The sequence below is a fragment of the Callorhinus ursinus genome, unplaced genomic scaffold (assembly GCF_003265705.2).
Source record: "Callorhinus ursinus isolate GAN/ISIS: 27379988/994484 unplaced genomic scaffold, GSC_fseal_2.0 scaffold1, whole genome shotgun sequence".
NCBI lineage: Eukaryota > Metazoa > Chordata > Mammalia > Carnivora > Otariidae > Callorhinus > Callorhinus ursinus.
Window position 1 is genome coordinate 147992284 of NW_027397063.1, and position 12215 is coordinate 148004498.

The window sequence follows — 12215 nt, forward strand, 5'->3', positions numbered from 1 at the left end:
AGAAGAGGTGGTATATATATATATATATATATATATATATATATATATATATATATAATGAATTATTACTCAGCCATCAAAAAGAATGAAATCTTGCCATCTGCAACAACATGGATGGAATTAGAGGGTATTATGCTAAGCGAAATAAGTCAGAGAAAGACAAATACCATATGATTTCACTCATATGTGGAATTTAAGAAACAAAACAGATGAATATAGGGGAAGGGAAGGAAAAATAAATAAGACGAAAGCAGAGAGGGAGACAAACCATAAGAGACTCTTAACTCTAGGAAACAAACTGAGGGTTGCTGGAGGGGAGGTGGGCGGGGGGAAGGAGTAAATGGGTGATGGGAGTTAAGGAAGGCACTTGATATAATGAGCACTGGGTGTTATATGTGACTGATGAGTCACTAAATTCTACCTCTGAAAATAATAATACACTATATGTTAATTAAATTGATTTTGAGTAAATTAACTGCAGACCTAAAGGTACTAGCTAAAACTACAAAACTGTTATTAGAAAACATAAGTATAAAACTTCGTGACACTGGATTAGGTAATGCATTCTACCAAATACTATCAAAAGCACATGCAAATAAAATTAAAAATAGAGAAATTGCACTTCATCAAAATTTAAATCTATTGTGCTTCAAAGGACATATGAGGAAAGTGAAAAGACAAGCCACAGACTAGGAAAAAATATTTGAAAATCACATATCTTATAAGGGATTTGTATCTAAATACATAAAGAACCCTTACAATTCAATAATAAAAAGACAAATACAGTTAAAATTGGACAAAGCATCTGAATAGATATTTCTCCAAAGAAAATACAAAAATGACTGAAACACACACAGGATACTCAACATTAGTCATCAGGAAAAGGCAGATCAACACCACCCTTCACACCCACTAGGATGGCCAGAGTCAAATGTCTGAAAATAACATGTGTTGATAAGACTGGGGAGATAATAGAACACTCACATGCTGCCACATTGGAAAACAGCCTGGCAATTCTTCAGTAAGTTAAACATGCTTTACTACTTGCAACTGCATATATCCGTGGAAATACAAATATATACATATATAGGTATATATATACATATATACATACACACACACACATCTCCAAGATAAATGAAAAGACAAGTCCACAAAACACTTGTACATAAATGTTCATAGCAGCATTATTCATAACATTCAAAAGGAAAAAAACCTGAATATTCATCAAGAATTTCAAATTTAGGGGCGCCTGGGTGGCTCAGTCGTTAAGCGTCTGCCTTTGGCTCAGGTCATGATCCCGGGGTCCTGGGATTGAGCCCCGCATCGGGCTCCCTGCTCTGTGGGAAGCCTACTTCTCCCTCTCTCACTCCCCCTGCTTGTGTTCCCTCTCGCGCTGTGTCTCTCTCTGTCAAATAAATAAAATCTTTAAAAAAAAAAAGAATTTCAATTTTAATATACAGCTCTTCATATATTGGTATCCTCTAAAAGTTAAAAAAAAGTGTACTATAGCTTTACCTCCTTTTTGGTACACATTCTTCACAATCCAGGAATAAAGGGAAACTCCCCCATCAGATATGGAGAAAAAACAAGAGAAATTTATAGCAAATGTGACATCAAATGGTAAAGACATTAATAGCCTTGCAATTAAAAACAGGAACAATCATACAATATATAATACTAGCCAATGCGATTAGACAAAGAAAAAAGAAAGAAGAAAGAAAGAAAGAAAGAAAGAAAGAAAGAAAGAAAGAAAGAAGGAAAGAAAAAGGAAGGAAGGAAGAAAGAAAAAGAAAATACACAAAAAACTGTTAGAAAAGGAGGATCAAACATGGGGTGCCTGGCTGGCTCCATTGGTAGAGCATGAGACCCTTGACCTCGAGGTTGTGAGTTCGAGCCCCATGTTGGGTGCAGAGATTACTTAAAAATTTTTAAAAACTGTTTTAAAAAGCTAATATTACCTAGAATGATAAACATCCATCTAAAAAAATCCAAGAGAATCAACTGAAAAACTGTCAGAACTAATATAAGAGATAATTAAGGGAGCTAAATATCAATCAATGTATAACAGTACTTCTCTAATATACCAGCAACAACCATTTAGAAACAGAACACAACAGCAACAAGAACAAAAACACAAAATACCCAGAAATAAAGCTCATTAAAAATGTATACAACCTTAATGGGGAAATAGTAAACTGAAAAAAGATAAAACAGACCTGAAAAAGTCTTAAGTAGAGGAAATCTAATATTTCCAAGATGTCAATTCTTCTTAAATTAAGATAAAAAGTCTATAAAATCACAACAAAACCCAATATAGCCCTTTTCCATAGTTGATAAACATATTCTACAATTCACACAAATTAGTAAAGGCCAACAATAGTAAAGACAACTTTTTTTTTTTAAGATTTTATTTATTTATTTGACAGAGAGAAGTAACACAAGCAGGGGGAGTGGGAGAGGGAGAAGCAGGCTTCCCGTTGAGCAGGGAGCCTGATGTGGGGCTCAATCCCAGGACCCCGGGATCATGACCTGAGCCGAAGGCAGATGCTTAACGACTGAGCCACCCAGGTGCCCCTGAAGACAACTTTTTAAAGGTGGGAAGATTTGTTCTACTACACAATACAGCTTATTATAAAAATATAGTAATTAAAAGTGAGTACTACTGAAGGAATATACAAACTACAGACAAAAGGAACAGTACAGAATCCAAAGATCTGGCATATGACAGAGGTAGCATTATATGACAGTAGGAAGGACAGATAATTCAATGACCTGCATTGGGACAACTGGCGAGGCAAATAAATAAGATTACACACAAAACGAATTCCTAAGACTTAACTTCAAAAACGAAAGAGAGAGCCAGAACCTTGGGGCAAGCAAGGATTTCTAAAGAACATAAAAGGAAAAGTGATATATGATGACAGTATTTGAAAATCTCTTGACCAGAAAAAAGAACACAAACACACACCAGTGACAGAAATGTAAATTTATACAACCACAAGGAAAGGTAGTTGAAAGTCTATAGCAAAACTAAAAGTCACATTACTTAGGCTCCAGAAATTTCACTTCCAGGAATCTCCCTGGAAAAACACTTGAGAGAGGTATACAGACATTTACATAGGTGTTCACTAGAGTACTCTTTGTAATAACACAATATTGGAAATAAATGACTTGTTCATCAATAGAGCTAAATAAAAGTGTAGCACTTCCTAGGATGAAATACCTAGCACAACGGTTTAAAAGATTGTACTAGACCCTTAAGCATTAACATTATTGTTTCACTGTTGGCTGGCTGCTCAGGCTGTGCAGCCAAGGTTAAAAAGCAGGTAAATGCTACTCACAGAAGAGACCGGAGCATGATTCTAAGTTGCTGAGACCCAACAACATATATAATAGGCTTAAGCAGTACAGTATTTACTTATAGCAAGAGAAAAGAGAAAGAGTGCACGAGATTCAACCTCATGTAATCCACTGGGTCCCCCATGAACAGCAGATCCACTTCACAGGCAATGTGGTACAGATGGTGTGGAGACAAGCACTACACTTCATGCTGCAGTATGACCCTCAACCCCTTGCCCATGAGGTCTGAAATACAGAAAGCAGGGATGGGCCTACGGGTCACATGCATTAAGGCAGAACAAAGGGGTATGAATTGAGCAATGAACAGAGAAAGACAGTGTCTGACAAGGCAACAAGCTCAGAGTGCTCTTTATCTCTTTGCAAAGAAATGTTCCCAGCTCAAGGCCACTCTTATGCTGGTATGCAAGAGAGGAGAAGGGACCACGGTTCCCATCAATGACAAAAACATACGTTAAGATTAAAAACAAAATCCTAGATATAATTGTATAAAAAACTTAAAATCATATTTATGTGTATGTAAGTGTACATACGCGTGAAATACATAAGTACTCAAAGGAATTTAAAATGGCTTGGAACGATTCATAACAACTCTTACTGAATATAGGAGTGGAGAATTTGAGAACAGTAGTTAAAGGAGCCTTTAGTTTATTTGTAGTGATTTGCTCTTTTTTGTGTGTGTGATTTGATTTTTTTTAATGCAACATTTGCGTACAGGTCTCTTTTCTTTAAGAGTGCATGTAGAGGATGAGAGATGATGGACTCTGAAAAACAAACTGAGGGTTCTAGAGGGGAGGAGGGGAGGGGAATGGGTTAGCCTGGTGATGGGTATTAAAGAGGGCACAATCTGCGTGGAGCACTGGGTGTTATGCACAAATAATGAATCATGGAACACTACATCAAAAACTAATGATGTAATATATGGTGATTAACATAACAATAAAAAATTTTAAAAAAGAGTGCATGTACTGGAGGGGAGGAAAATAGCAGAGGAGTAGGGGAACCTAGTTTCATCTGGATCCATGAATTCAGCTAGATAGCTATCAAATCATTCTGAACACCTGTGAATTCAACCTGGGATCTAAGAAAATTGCTGCAACTCTACAAATAGAAAAGTGACACTTTTTGCAAGGTAGGAGGGGCGGAGAAGTGAATCTGAGGCAATTTATTGGAAGATAAACCATGGGAGGAGAGAGCCTCCATAAGCAGCTAAGTGAAAATGATATAGCAGCAGCAGGCAAAATCTGAACTTTTAGAAGTCGGCTCCAGTGAGGGAAGTCCCTGCCTGAAAGGCGCTCAAGTGGTGAAACGGGGTGGAATCCTGGGTGGGACAGTGTGGTCTGAGGATCCCCAGGGTCACAGAATGAATGGAGGTGCCTGAGTGCAGCAGAGCTCCTGCAAATCGGAGTGGGGAAGCCGGCTGCAATCAGCGAGCCCAGGATTGGGCTCTCAGCTGGGTTTGCCATAAACCACGAAGTGGGGCAGGATTGGTGGACCACTCTCTCAACAGGGGCCCATCAAACCGCAGAACAAGGGCAAAACCCTCCCCCTTCCCTGGGGAGTGTGGAGTGGGTGCATGCACCGGCAGCGACCAATCCCCGAGCAGTGGCAGAATCCCAGCAAGACTCACCCTTCCCCAGGAGGAGCAGCACGGATGTGAAAGGTAGGAATCTATAGGGCTTGGAAATCTGAAACAGTGCAGTGTGTCTGAGATAAAAAAACACTTGGTCACAGGCTGGGTGAACACAGAGTGAGGCTGAAACTGGAAAGACAAAATGACTGTTTTTCCCTGAAAGTGCACTGAATGTGGGGGTCCTTATCTTTCAGCTCTCCAGCTGGAGATCAGAGTACCGCCATTTTTTTTTTTTTTTAGATTTTATTTATTTATTTGAGAGGGAGAGAATGAGAGATAGAGAGCATCAGAGGGAAGAGGGTCAGAGGGAGAAGCAGACTCCCCGCCGAGCAGGGAGCCGGATGCGGGACTCGATCCAGGGAGTCCAGGATCATGACCTGAGCCGAAGGCAGTCGCGTAACCAACTGAGCCACCCAGGCGCCCCAGAGTACCGCCATTTTTATTTTCAGCCTCTAACAATGCTCACAAATGATGCTCACCTGCCCCTGAAACCACCCTCCATCTGCCACCATCACTAAGTACATTTAAAGAAATCACTACCTTCACCCAGAAGCCTTCCCTTCTTCGTTATAAACCAGTACCTATTCAACATCTTCCAGTCTCAGCCAAAGCTATCAGGACAGACAAAAAATAATGACTAAACACAGACGGAAAGAGGCTCACACCAGAAAGCACGCTGCCATACCACTAACAGAAAGAAACTACACTCTTGCTCTCAGGGCATGAAAAGTCTGATAAAGGACTACATTAAGGATCATGCACGCTGAGGAGTCTGCTAAAGTTCTGGCAGAGAAATGAAGCCTTGCTGTGAAAACTAGGGGAGAAAAAGAAGAGTAAGTATTTGAGAAAACAAAAGCAAAGGAAAAGGAGGGAAGTGATAAAGTAAGTGGCTGAAGGCCCACAGACAGACTTGAAGACCAGCAACAACAAAAGAAGGCTGAGAGGAAACGGTGCTTCAGGAGCAAGAGGGGCAGGCTCCAGCCTTGCTGAGCCCCAGCAGCACAAACAGGTAGCAGAAACAACTGCTCAGAAGGAAGCTGAAAGTCAAGAGAAAGAGGGACAGAGCCTTTCCCCGACAAACTTGTAGGACAGACTGGAGAAGAGAAAGAAACTGAAGTATGAAAGAACGGGAAAGCTGCTCAGGTGACCAGAAACCTGGCAGTGGGGCTAAAGAGAATGAACTTGAGGCCAGAGACAAATATTTTGAAGAAATGCATCCACCAGGAAATGTAAGTGGCAAGACCTATCTCAGGAAATGGAGACCCACAGGGCAATTAGCACCAAAAATAAGCCTCCAAGCAGACGTGTTCTGAAGCAGCTGTTACAGAAATGTCTGAAGAGATCAGTGAAGTGTCTGGACAGAGGTGATGAGAAAACTGACAGGAAACTGAGGGCGAAAGCCAGGAATCTGGCAAAGGATTCCAGGCCTTCAACCAAAGAAGGGGTTAGTCCAGCTTCTGCAACCATGAACCCAGAGAAGACCCCCAGGGCCTATTGGATTCTGGATGAAAGATCCAGAGCACAGTAAGGACATGGGGGCCAGTGAGCTGAACCTGCACAGTTAAATTCAGGTATCCTAATGCCTCAGGGCTTCTCCATGTCCCAACTAGCTTTTGAGAACAGAAGAAAAACTTCACTCATCCCAGGCCTAGGAGGAAACCTGAGCTGATCAGGCCTCTTGTCCCAGAGCTTCATACCTTAGCCCCAGTCTCAATCCCACAATGAAAATGGCTTTGTAAAGAACAGGGAAAATCCCAAGCAATTATCTGGCCATTTCTCAGGGACATTCCCATCTTTCTTTCTTTCCTTCCTTCCTTCCTTCCTTCCCTTCCATCCTTCCCTCCCCCCTCCCTCTCTTTCTTTATTTTTCTTTTGTCATTTTGCTTCTTCAACTCATACACAATGTGATTTTATTTTCTTTTAAAATCCTCATTAAGCAGTCTCTTACTCTTGTGTTTTTCCTACCACTGGAAGGGCACATATGTTTTATTTCATACGCTGGTAAGGAAACAAGAAAGACTGCTTCCAGTACGTAATTGGAATGTTACGTTATACTTAAATGTACCAATTAAGAAATGAGCTCAAACCTAGCACCCCAAACTTGGTTTCTCCATACCATTCTCCAATAAACAGAACTAGGGCTCTTTGGAGAAGTGGTGGTCTCCAGGGCTGGGGAAGGGAAGATACAACATGAGTATTCTGTGGTGCCAGAAAGTCAGGGAAAGACAACAAAAAGGATGTGGGCACTTCAAGGGGCAACAGGAGTCAACTATAAAGAGCTCCCAACGGCCAAGGCTAGAATAATTTAAGCAACAAAATAAGTAATATCAGCACTGCATCATAGCTCAAATACATACCCAACATCACACACTGATATAACTAACTGAAGAAATAAAACAAAGGGAAACAAGACACAACTCTTCCTCAGAAAGTATTCCAATTAATAACTGCAGAGGGAATAACAGAAATGAAAGTCACCATTAGACCATTACACTATAAGATCCACCAGGAAGTATTAAAGAGGGCACGTTCTACATGGAGCACTGGGTGTTATATGCAAATAATGAGTCATAATGTATGGTGATTAACATAACATAATGATAATAATAATTATAATAAAAAGATCCACCAGGAAGGTTAATTAGTGGGTGAAAGTTAAGGAGAAACAGGATATTGTTATGCAAGGTCTCAAAGTATCTTCCCCCAAATAATCACTAGTTACAAACAGACAGATAGTATCTTTACAGTGGTGACACGTGGCAGATACCACTAGATCAAAATTAGTATCAACAGTAATAAGACGTATCAACACCATCCTCAATCGAAGCAGGAGAAAACATCCGACAAAACCAAAGTGAGAGGCATTAAAAATACCAGCACAACATACTTCAAAAGCGTCAAGGTCACGAAAAACAAGGAAAGATGTAGAGACTGTCCCATACTAAAAGGAAAACAAGGAGACGTGACAACTAAATGGAATGAGGGATTCTAGACTGGATCCTGGAACAGAAAAAGGTCACTAGTGAGAAACTGATGGACTCTAATTAAAGTCAGTTTAATTACTAGTACTGTGCCACTGTAAATTTCTTAAGTTTGATGACTGTACTGTGGTTATGCAAGATGTTAACTTTAGGTAAACTGAGCAGACTATAAGGGAACTCTGTACAATTTCTGCAACCCCTTGTATGTCTACAATTCCCCCCCCAAAAAAGGTTTTTTGAATTGAGAAAGCGTGTTATCGTTTTTTTCTGATTTATTTTTTTAGCTTAAAAATTAACTTGGCAATCAAAGATACCATATACCGTCATTCTTATCTCCAATTTAGAGTCATTCTTTTATTAACTTAACAGTATCTATTGAGCACCTACTGTGCCCCAGGCACTAAGGTCTCTGTAGTGAATGAGACTGACTAAATAAATAAATAAATAAATAGAAATACTGCCTTGCAGAGCTCATAGGAAGACAGACAACGAAGTAAAGAAAACACAGGTATGTTAGACAGTGTCCAGAGCGATGCAGTATAATAAAACAAGGAAGAAGGCTAAAAGCTTTAAGATCAGGGAAGGCAAAGTTTAAGCTCAAAAATTCAATCTTGTACAGCACATGATTCACCTGAGGGAGCTCGTTCAGAGCGTTTCTGATACAAAAATACTGAAGACTGCCAAATAAGATAAGTTACAGTTACCATAGGCTATGTATATTTACTCTGGAGCAACTCTCCAATATCACAGAATGCTTATGCACTAAGACTTCCTGGACACCAGGAGCCACAGAAAACTTAAAGTGGCATAGTTAATATTTTTGATGCTGTTCTCAGTTTCCTTTATAAGTCTATATTGAGGTTTATCTTCAAAACATTCCCATCATTTCGACCTACAGGAAGGATTACGGCTTTTAACCAAAATTTGTCTGCCTTTCTCCAGCATTAACGTGACATGTAAGAGCACCCTCATTCATCAGACTCTCAATACACACACAGATGCACACACGTCCACACAGATGCAAGTTCTCTGAAATTCCTTCATCAAATTAAAACTAAAACCACTCACTGACATTTCCCTGCAAATCATGTACCTAATACTAATGAGTTTTCCCTCTTGAACTACAAACAGTTTGAAACTGATGGTGTTCTTTCCTGGCCATCACTTTTAACCTAGAAGGAGACCATTCTCTGATTTCCGAGGCCTATGCAAGTCTGAGACAGCACAGTGGGTTTAAGTTAGAGCTGTACCTTCTGTTTAAAAACTCCCCTTTATTAAAACAAAATCTGTAAAAAAATATATTACAAAAATAAAAACTCCCTTTTTATATACTTCGCTTTCATTTTGAAAAGACACGATCACTCTAATAAACAAGACTTTGCTATTTTTCTGCACAAACGTCATTTGTTGAGCATTTACAGCTTTACGTAATGTGTACTCTGGAAAATAAACTGAAAACAAAATGTTTTCTTTTCATTTTACCCTCAGAAATATGTCTTAGTGATGCCATGATGCTGGCACCAATTTTGACCACCATGTGAACAAATGCATTCTGCCGGTTGAAAGTATAACTTTCAAGAAGCAAGAGTAGGAATGTACTTAATGCCACCGAATGATGACACCCTTTAAAATGGTTAAAATGGTAAATTTTATTGTATCCTCTGGTAAATACTATGTATATCTTAGCACAGTATTTCTGTATCACCATGATACTAAAAGAAGCTTTTAAAAAGCAATGGTATGATCCTATTTCGTAATAAATAAATACATATATTTATGTATACGAGTTTGCATAATTATGAACAAATTTTAAAGTGTCAGGAAGCATCCAGACGAAACTATTTGCGGATTGCGGTTACTCTTACTTTTCTGGCACTCACCCGCGTCATCTAATCGTCCATGAGTACGCTTTGTTTGCATAATTGGGAGAAAGGATAAAGCGCAGAAGCCATTACTCCCAACTCTCTGCCCCGGGCGGCAAAGCGCTTCCAGATACGCGCCTCACCGAGGCTGGCACCGGATCCCCGGCTAGACCACCCGCCCGGGGCGCAGCCTCCAGGCCGGGCCTCAGCCGGCCCCCCGCCCCCCTTCCTCTCAGCCCGGGAGGGGCCGAACGCCGCCGCCGCCCTCCCGAACCCTGCGCGGGCCAGCGGCCCCCGACGGCCCCGCGCCCCGCCCGGCCGCTCACCGACTCCCCAGGCCCCCGACAGTCGGTCCTCCGGCCACACCACCTGCCCAGAGCCCCCCGCTCCGCGCGGGTCTATCGGTCGGCGCGGGTCGCGCACGCGCGCCGCCGCCCCGGGCCTCGGCGGCCTCTCTAGGAAGCTGGGAGGGCCAACGTCTCGGCTTCTCCCTGGCGCCAGTGCATTGCTGGCGGGCCTGTGAGCGCCTGGCTGGTCCCCACCACCCCCCGCTCCCCGTCGCAACGCCCTGGGCGCCTGCCCTCCACTAGCCAATGCCCTGTCAGGCTCCAGAGCTCTATGGGCCTTGCCCGATTTCATCACATCCCTTCCAACGTGTGTGCCCCCCCCCCCCTCAGGGCTTCCCCCCCCCCCCCCCCGCCCCCAGGGAAAAATAGGATCCAAAACTAGGGGTTAAGATAGGGAGCACTGAGTTCTAGCTAACTGGTTCTGGCCAAAGGGAGAGCTGTTAAGGGGGCCACTCATTACTCCAGGAGGGCCTCTTCCCTCATCACCACCACGTCTAGGGGTACTTGCTGATTTCCAGCCACAGGCACACAAAACTGTACCTTCCCATGGCTTCCGGTTGTTTTCTCCCCGAACAACATTCAACTGAGTACATTTTAAAGATCTTACTGGCTTTTATTCAGCAGTTCACCAATTGGGCAGCATCCAGTCTAGCAGATAGAAAGAATAGAGCTGGAAGAACTAAACAAGGCTAGAGATTTCACAGGCAGAAGGGAACAGGAAAAAAAAATTATATTAGGCAAAAGGGTAGATTGGTTATTTGCAATGTGACTTTCCTTATAGGGGATGCCAGGGTTTTATCAGGCCCATTACCTAACTCACGATAATCAGGAAAATCTTGATTGACTTGTTAAAACAACAGGCCCCAAATGGAGTTGCTTAGGCTAAGAAAAAAACAAAACCAAAAAACCAAACCAAACCAAACCAAACCAAAACAAAACAAAAAACACCCGCAAAAACCTTCAGGAGGGAGCCTATGAGGAAGGAAAAAGGAGACGAATCTTTATTTAGGTTTGCAAACCAGGAAGGGCAACCCAACTCAGTTGGTGTGCCCGTCTGAAGAGGACGAGGGGAGGTGGTATTTTTAAAGCTTAAAACCCCACTCGAGGAAAAAAATCAGTTGGTATGGGTTGCTCAGTGATGGGTTGACATTTTTGGCTCAGTATTGTGAGACAGGGGAACTTTTCAGGTATCTAAACCTCAAGATGCTTATCATGATTCCAAGAAATGTCTGCTCTTCTAAGGACTCCACAAAACAGTGGCTGTTGCAAGATGGAGTCAGAGTTGTCAACCCTTCCCTGGCCCCTTTCTTCTGCCACCTCATGTCACCAAACTGGAACTTAGTTACAGTTTTGGCTAGCCCAGAAATGGAATCTTAAAGCAGTCAATCAGGAATTTCCTGATCAGCATTAGTTACATAATCTGCCTGATAAAAACCCCTGCCACCCCCTATAAAGAAAGTAGCCTTGCAATAACCAATCCACCTTTTTGTTAATGTAACACCCTTGTTTTTGCTCCCTTCTGTCTATAAAAATGTATTGCCTTGTATAACTCTCTGAAGCTTCTTTCTATCTGCTAGACTGCGTGCTGCCTATTTATGTCACTGAGTAAAACCAATAGGATCTTTTAAAACTTGAATTTTGTTCTTTAACAGACTGGTTTCAGATTCTATGTCTGAGAGACCAAAATGTAAGTAAGTCACCAAAACTGTAAGTAAATTAAGTCTCATTTTGATGATGTGGGGCATAGCATAAGCAACTCTGTTTTGGTGTTCTTGTGTTGTCTTTAACAGTCATCCCATTTACATCAGACTCTCAGCCTAATGGAGAGATGTGAACAAAAATTTAAGGCATTAGCATTACTCCCAGCTACTACTCTAGAATCCTCAAAGCTTTTGCTGAATCTCTGTGTGGTAATCATAGACCACGATGTCAGGTTCACATTCTTTAAATTGGTTATTCTTTGTAACTTTTCCGACATTATAATATTAGGGAGATTATTCCCTTAGTGGTTAGTGGATGCAAGCATGCATTC

At 41.5% G+C, this 12215-nt stretch overlaps 1 protein-coding gene across 4 annotated transcripts in view; it reads right to left on the bottom strand.

Annotated features, from left to right (window-relative positions):
• The window catches only part of ZNF445 (zinc finger protein 445), a 50523-nt gene extending 40241 nt beyond the window's left edge, over positions 1–10282 (bottom strand). Inside the window, exon 1 of one of the 4 annotated variants that reach the window (XM_025885037.2) lies at positions 10163–10282. The gene's annotated coding sequence lies outside the window, so the exon portion shown is untranslated. Of the gene's footprint in view, positions 1–1518; positions 1537–9854; positions 10075–10162 lie in introns of those variants that run through there. The other 3 variants (XM_073902774.1, XM_073902780.1, XM_073902776.1) reach the window with 3 other exon arrangements.
• Between the last annotated feature and the right edge of the window lie 1933 nt (positions 10283–12215).